Below are 8,723 nucleotides of genomic sequence, written 5' to 3'. Positions count from 1 at the left end.
AAATCTATTTGATGTTCTATACCTTTAAAAGGTGGAAGTCCCATAGGTCCTTCACTAGGGAATACATCATCAAATTCTAACAAAAGATTTTGAATTTCAAGAGGTAGAGAAAGTTCCACATGATTTGTGGTAGTGCATGTGAGTGTTCCTCTACACATGAGGATATAAGAAGATGGTTCAAGTAAGAGAGAGGTTTTTGATAGTGTTTTTGAATCAAGCTTCTCTTCTTGAACTATCTCTAGAGAGGAAACATAATCTCTCTAAAATCCTCTTGTTTCCTAATCTTTAGAGGTTTTTTTCCTCTTTTTTTGTTTTCCTCTCCTTTTTCTTGATCACGCTTGGTCTTCATTTGTACTTGATCCTTTACCACTTTTGAAGGTGTAAGAGGATGGAGTACAAACTTTTTACCCTTATGAGTGAAAGTTATTTTGTTAGAAAAGCTATCATGATGTGTTTGTTTATCAAATTGCGATGGCCTTCCCAACAAAATATGACAAGCTTCCATGGGAATTACATCACATTTAACCTTATCTTTGTAGTTTCCAATGGAAAACTCTACTTCCACTTGTTGGTTAGCTACCATGTCCCCATCATCATTAAGCCAATGAAGTTGATAAGGTTTTGGATGGGGTGTGGTAGTTAATCCCAACTTTTCAACCATCCTAGTGATACAACAATTGCACCAAGACCCACTATCCACAATTAGAGAACAAGCTTTATTTGAAATATTACACCTTGTGTGAAAAATGTTCTCTCTTTGGGATTGTGTATCACTAGGTTGGTTATTGAGAACCCTTCTCATCATAAGAAGTTCTCCATTATAAGGGTAAGTGACCTCACATTGATCTTCCTCACTTGTTTCCTCTTCATCCTCACTTGAAGATGAAGAAGTAGTAGCTTCATCTTGGCTACTATAAATGTCTTGGCCCCTCCAAATCATGGCCTTCTTGTTAGGGCATTGAGAAGCAATGTAGCCCCTCTCCCAAGACATTGAAAACACTTTATTTCACTAGACTTGGTGCTAGTGTGTGAGTTGTATATTCCCTTGTCTTTTTCTTTCTCTTTACCTTTATCTAGGTTTTTGGAGGAATCAAAAGTGGTTTTCTTTTCAAAAGTTTTACCCTCCCTCTTATGATCTTTCTTGTAATAAGAAGATGAAAATGAACTTTCTTTCTTGAAACCTTTTCTCAAAACTTGTTGTTCAACCTTGATACAAAGTTGAACTAAATCATTTAAATCCCTATATGGTAAAAGCTCAACTTTATCTCTTATTTCCAAATTAAGACCACTCAAAAACCTAGCAATGGTAATATCTTCTTCTCTAATTCCAGCCCTCATTAATATAACTTCATTGTTTGTCTATACTCTTCAACACCCATGTTTCTTTGATGGAGTCTCTGGAGCTTGTTCATAAGCTCCCTAATATAATATGAAGGTATGTGTCTCCTCCTTAAGGAGCTCCTTAATTCATTCCAATATTGAATTGGAGGGTCATTATGAAGACGCCTATCCCTAACAAGGGATGTCCACCAATACATGGCATGGCTTTGAAAGCTTAGGGTAGCGAGAGACACCTTTCTCTCTTCACTTACTTGATGGCAAGTAAAGATTTGTTCAACCTTCATTTCCCAATCAAGGTACCCCTCTACATCATCTTTTCCATGAAAATAAAGGAGATCCACCTTGGATTCCCTAATTTTGGGAGTCCTATGGGTTCTTCTAGGAGGTGGTTGATAATGATCTCCTAAAGCTAGGCTATCATCATGCATAGACTCTCCTAGGGCTGAACTATGGAATTGAGAACTACCATGCCTACTTCGATGCTTGTTGTGTAGATTTTCTTCCTTTTTCTTTAATATCCGAATTTCCCCCTCTAAGAGTGCAAGTTAGGCCTCTCTTTCAATTTTCTCTTTAAGTTTTTGTTTGGCCACTTTCTCTCTCCAAAGTTTTAGTGATTTCAATTCATGAGCTACTTTTGAAAGATCTTTGTATGCACTTGAATCACTATCACTTTGATAAGGAGAATATTCTTCCATTATGGGTGAAAGGTTTCCTTTTATAAAAGACTTTTTAAAAGAAATTTTTGAAGGTTTAGACTAAGTACTTGGAGGACTAAGTATAGAAATTGAACTTTGGAGGGAGGTGAGCTACTAAGAACCACTTAATAACCAAGCCTCTTCAAGTAAAAATTACTAATCCCCCTTGTAGTTAATCTTCACCTAAAACCATTTTGAATGAAATTATTTTTGTTTTTGTTGTGTTAGTGATCTATCTAGACGAACAAATATGAATAAAAAACTTAAATTGCAAGATTTAAAAGCTAATTAAACGAGTTCCTAAGGTGAAAGCTTGATAGGTACCAAAGACCCTCAAGGACCATTTTCACCAAGTCTAAACGCAAACTACGGTTCTATGGAGAGATGGTTGTGTACCAAAGACACTTCCAAGACACTCCAAATGGCCAATTACAATTTGAGAACAAAAAGTAAAATAGAAAATGAATCAAAGGTGGCTTTAAAATTGAAAGAAATTAGCCACCAAAATTAGAGAGAGAATTAGAGACGGATTTTTGCTACTAAAACAATTTTTGTGACTGAAAATTCCGTTTCTAATACTTCTCTAACTTTTGTTTTCTTTTTTCAAACAAATTTCCAAGTTGAATCCGAAGCTATATAGGAAGGTGCAGCAGCCAAGATCAAAGTGTTTGAAGTAGGAAGATGTAGTGTTTGGTAGCTAGTCGAGAATCCACCCAATTTGTCACCCTTCCACCAATCTTTCTTAGCTCTCTTTTGATGACCCTTGTAGAACTAGCTCCTAAAGAAACTTTTTAGCTCAATATTAGGCCACACTTAGAGATTAATTCCAATCACAAACAGCCAAGACATTTTGTGAATAAGAAGACAAAGAATAGAATTGATGAGGTAGATGTACAAAGATGACAATAAGGCTAGCTTCAAGAAGGAATTCTCCTAAGATTGGTTCTAGATTTAGATTGAAAAATCAAAAACAAAATCAAGGAGTAAACAACATGTAAAGTGAACTTTTATGTAAGATATTTTGTTTCACACAACATGTAAATCGAGAAGCATTCTCACTCTTTGAATCTCCTTTTGGCTTTTGATTGAATATAATTTTTTTTATATCAATGTACCTTTTGAGTTTTTTTTCTTTTGCTTGATTCTTTTTTTATTATTATTAGGAGATGCCTTTTCCTTTTTTAAAATTTAAATTTTATACTCTCGGTCTCAAACTTTAGGAAGCACCAAAAACCAGTTTGAAATTTTGAAAACAAATGAAATGCAAATTAGGTTTGAAATGAAATTTGCTAGATCATGCTTTGTTCATTTGTCTCCACTCACTCCATGTGCCACGGTTTCCCACTCACTCCATGTGCCAAGGTTTCCCACTCAAAATTTAAATTCAAATGTTTAAATCAAGATTTCCAGCCAAAGTTATTTTTCAAGAAAAGAATTGTAAATGAAAAATTAAGGAAAAAATATATTAACAATTAAGGAAACCTAATACTAAAGAGAATTACTAATGAACTAGTAGTAATTCATGAACTCAATTTGAAATCAAAATGAAAAGCACTACAAGCACATTGGATTCGGTCAAAGTCCATATTCATATTCAAATGAAACAAAAATGAAAGTTAAACAAGCATAGCTAAGAAAATATGACATATAAATGGCTAAACATGACACTAGACATATTGAAGAGATTCAAAAATTCAAAAGACTCAAAATAAAGCATATGACCGAAAAATTGAAGCAAGACTCAAAGAAAAGAAAAAGCACATGAGCTGAATCCTAAAGCATATTTAGATGTTTGATTCATAGGATATGAACAATAGAAAAACATATATGAATCAAGAAGTAACGAAAACTAGATCTATCAATTTAGATGAGAAGAAATTAGATCTAGTGAAGAGACTTCAAACAAGACAATTCAAACAAGATTTGAACGGATCAAAAACAAAAACACAATCACCAAAAGATTAGCAACTTATCTCTTGATGAAACCTTGCTTTAGCTACCACTTGATGGAGCCTTCATGAGGAAAACTCCATGATTCCTTGAACACACTTCTCCACGGATCCTTGATTATTGACGCAAGGAGTTGAGGTAAGAATGGAGAAGCAAATGTAGCCTAGATTGAGCTACAAATCTCGGATAAAAGAAAGGCAAGCCTAGTTCTACAAAGAGAAAGGCTCAAGTAGAAAGGGAGAAGGATTTCTCCAAGGGTGACTTCGGTGAGAGAACTCTTCAATGAATGAAATCTCATAAATGCCAAAGTGAGTACATGATCCGGCCATAGTGATTTTATAGGGTTATGAAGTGTGTGTGACAAGCTAGGCTTAACCCAAGGTTAAGTTAAACCATGGTATGGTTTAACTAACCTTAGGCGCCAAAATTTGAATGTTTGAATTCAAATTTTGGTGCCAAGACTGGTCACCCCATGTGCCACCTAATTTGCATGTGATTTAGCATGCATTTAGGAGTAATTTCGGTCACCCCATGTGCATGAGTGCACATGGCCGAATTTCTCTCTAAATGTAATGCTAATTACATGTAAATTGAGATGCACATGACAACCTAATTAACCCTAAATTCAAATGACAATGAAATGAAATTCCTAATCTACTTGGCCAAAATACAAGGCCCAAAAACACAATACAAGCCCAATGGGCCCAAACCTAATCTACATGGGCTTGAGTTAAAGCCCAACTAAAAAGTACTATGGGCTTCTCTTGAGCATTGGCCCATTCTTCATGCATCCTCTTGGCCATAGCCCTAGTAGTTGGGCCCTTGGCCCATGGGCCTCCATCAACTTGTGTCTCTTATTTGAACTATTTGTAATTGCTTTCCTTCGATTATCGACCGGCCCCTTGAGAATACTTTGAGTCCTACAAAATTTTATCTCTAACAATAATATAACGATTGCATAAATCCAACTATTTTAAGAGCACTAGACAGTTTTAAGAACCATTGTTGTTATGCTTATTTTAAAACCATAAATTGACCTATGTAGTTGGTAGAGGGTTAGGAAGGCTAACTAAGGATATGAAGATTATGTTATGGATGCCTATATAGGACCTTGGAGATTTGTTAGGAAGGCTAAATCATCTATAATCACTAGTGCAAAAAATGCTTTTAAGAACAGGGTTTTAAAATCAGTTATAAGGGGACCAATTTTAAAAAATGCACGGTGGCATTTTTGTAAATAATGCTACCATTTTTAAAATCGATAAAATTTAACCGATTTTAAAAGACCTTTTAAAATCGGTTAAATTTTAACCAATTTTAAAAATTAAATTCTCCTTGTCTTTTAAGATCAGTGCACAAAGAACTAATTTTGTATAGTCCATACAAAATCGGTTTTATTTTGAAACTAATTTTGTTTGCATCATACAAAATCGATTCTCAATAAAACGATTTTAAATATCCTCCTCAAATTTGCACCCTCGTTTTCTCTTGCAGGTTTATCTTTCAAACGCACGCATTTGTTCTCTTCGTTTTAGCTGTTCATCGTCGTTCATCGTCGTTCCTCGTCGTTAGCCATTCATCTTTGTTCATCGTGAGTTCCTCATCTCCCATTAGGGTTTAATCAGGTCTCTGTGTGTGTGTGTGTGTGTGTCACGCACACATACACAAATAACTATGAGAGCTCGGTTTGGAGTTTTACCTAGTCCTTATCCAAATTGTATGTCTGATAGTCATCTACTAATCTACTATATTATAAGACAACCGATTTTAAAAGGCTTGACTTTTAAGATCGGTTATAAGTCAACCGATCTTAAAAGTCTTGACTTTTAAGATCGGTTAATAACCGATTTTAAAAGTATAACTTTTTAAAATCGATTCTTTTAAAATCGATTGTGGAACCTATTTTAAAAGTTAAAAATAACCGATTTTAAAAGCCTTTTTTCCACTAGTGAATGCATAAAGAAATGGAAATGAAAGTCTTGAGAAAGAAAGTTGTCAAGAAATTTAGCTTAAGCGAGGTTTTATTTCTTAAGCAAAATTCTTTATTTTTGTTCTTGATCCAAATTTGGCTTGAGTAAGATTCACTTGACTTAAACCAATTTCATTAGTGAAAATTGTAAATTTTGAATTTTTGTGTATCTAGGCTTCATTAAGGCTTCATTATTAAACCTTTCAACATTATTTTTAGGCCTAAAGGTGTAAATAGGATCTCATAAAAACTTATCCATAACTTTGAATGAAATTGATATTAAGCTTTGAAGCTTGTGAGAAAAGACTCTTGAGTTCTTCTTTAGTTCTTGTATGGACCTTAGATTCCCATCAAGGTTTGCTAAATCTTATGGCAATTCCCCTGGAATTGTGGCGGTTTCTTTCATTTTCTTTCTTTTTCTTCTCCGTATTCTATTCTTCATTGTTCTTGCGTTCTTGAATTGGTCTTCAATGGTGATTTCTTTGAAGGAGGAGTGCATAAGTAGTTTTCAAACACAATTCTCCCCTTTTCATTTGCAACTGGGAGGGATGGACATCTAAACTTTTTCATGGAGGTATCCATTAAAAAAGGCATTCTTAACATTAAGTTGGTGTAAGTGTCATCCTTATATGGTTGAAACACTAAGGAGTACTTGGAATTTATTGGAAAGCATACCAACAAGAGAAAATGTCTCTTGATAATCAATATATTCAATTTGACTGTAGCCTTTTGCAACCAAGTAGACTTTGTAATGCTTAATAGTATTATTGGGGTTGAACTTGATTTTGTAAACTCATTTACAATTGATAGGCTTCTTGTGGGATGGAAAAGGAACAAGACTCTATGTATTGGTGCCTTAGATAGCTTGAATTTCGTGACGCATGGTCTCATGTCACTTTGCATCTTGACTAGCTTGTTGGAAATTCTTAGGTTCTTTGAGAAAAGTGAGAAGAAGGGTGAAAACTTTATGATATGGGGAAAGACAATCATATGATAAAAATTAGGAAAGAGGATGAAAAGTACCTTAATTTGTAAGAGTTGTCTCTATAACATCTCAAATTTTTTATTAATATAATAATTTAATTATTATTTATTTTTATATTTATTGAGATTATTTTTTTATAATTGTTTTAATTAATTAAATGGGTTTTATAGAATACTTTAGAGGTTTTTAATAGTTATGAATATTTTAATTAAATAATAAATATTTATGAAAATTATTTTGAATAATATTTATTAGAGAGAACTGCGTATTCTTATGATATTTTGTTATAATAAATATTTGGAGAAAGTTATGTGTTTTATTATAATTATTTATATATTTTATTTTAATTATAATTATGTTGGAAGAAATAGATATATTTTATATATTATATATTTTTTAATTATTAAATATTATATTTTATTATAATTATTTGGATTGGAAGAAATATGTTTATTAGATATATTATTTAATTATAAGTTTTAATATTAGAGGGAAAGAAAAAGATAATCATGGTTAAAGTATTTTTACTAAAGGGTTAAATGGATGTTAAGTTTTTAAAAGAGAGAGAAAGAATAGATTAGGTTTTCACTTTTCACGTACGCACTTTAGAACTCAGAGAACTTAAAAGAGGAGGAAACTACCCCGGAATTGATCGTTCATCTTTTTCTACTCAACAAGGTAAGGGAGAGTGAGAAACCTCACTTGAGAGTGTGGAAATAACTATTAAGTTGTAAGATTAGTCTTCAATTCCTTGCCTGATGTATGCCTATAAAAATAAACACTTTATGAAAGTTTTCTATTTTTTTTTTCTGATTGCTCTGTTGCATTTCTTGTGTGATTCTGAGTATAAATATGCAATGAACTAAACATATTTAAACTAGTAGACAACGAGGACAAATCGCAAACTTTGAAAAGTAAAAGTTCTTTTACTTTTACTTATATCTTTTCATCTTTCAAAATCTAACAAAATTCAACTGTTGAGAGGTGCATAACTATGTACAAGTAAGATCCTTTAATCAGTTTTGGGTTTACCCCACCGACATATTCTTATTCACTTTAGTATCATTGAAGGTTTGTTTAGTAGCCATTTTCTTTTTGCACAGTAATCTTGAAGTTCCATTTTTTCTCATTTAGTACCTACATTCCAAAAGGTAATCAAAGGCACAATTTTTATGATTCAAACTCCATTTTTTGTCTGATCCAGTACCTCTTCACCCATCTTTAATTTATTCAAGCTCCACTCTTCCATTACTCCTTTATTGTTGCATTTTGTTTACTTCAATTTTGGCTCCACAAAAAACATCGATTTTGTATGATGCATGTGCTTAAATCATCCCACAATATACGTTCAAATTTATAAGGTTTGTGGAATGGAAGACCCAAACTAATCTGAAGACTAAACGGACAATAACATGTCTAATATTTCTACATGTCGATTTTCAGCATATTCAACATTCTTTACCGGAATTCGTCCAAACTCACCTAATGGGTCACCCCCATAAGTGTCAATTGAATTGGAGACCAATGAATCATGCCCAGTGTATTGAAATTTGGGCTTGACTTTCTTCTGCCAAGGGATTGGGCCCAACCTCAATCAGGCGACCAGAAGACAAGACTCGTGACAATTTGGGTGGTAATGTTTGTTAGTGTGTTTTGCCCTTCACGTGAACCATGAATCAATAAATATTCTCATCATTTTCTTCATCAATCGGCAAATTCAGCATGTCCATGGTGTCGACAATGCCGTACTGTTTCAACTTTTCTTTCATACGACCTTGTCTAT

Source organism: Cajanus cajan, chromosome 7, assembly GCF_000230855.2.
Source record: "Cajanus cajan strain Asha chromosome 7, NIPB_CcT2T_4, whole genome shotgun sequence".
NCBI classification, from domain to species: domain Eukaryota; kingdom Viridiplantae; phylum Streptophyta; class Magnoliopsida; order Fabales; family Fabaceae; genus Cajanus; species Cajanus cajan.
Note: the sequence above shows the minus strand (reverse complement) of the source record.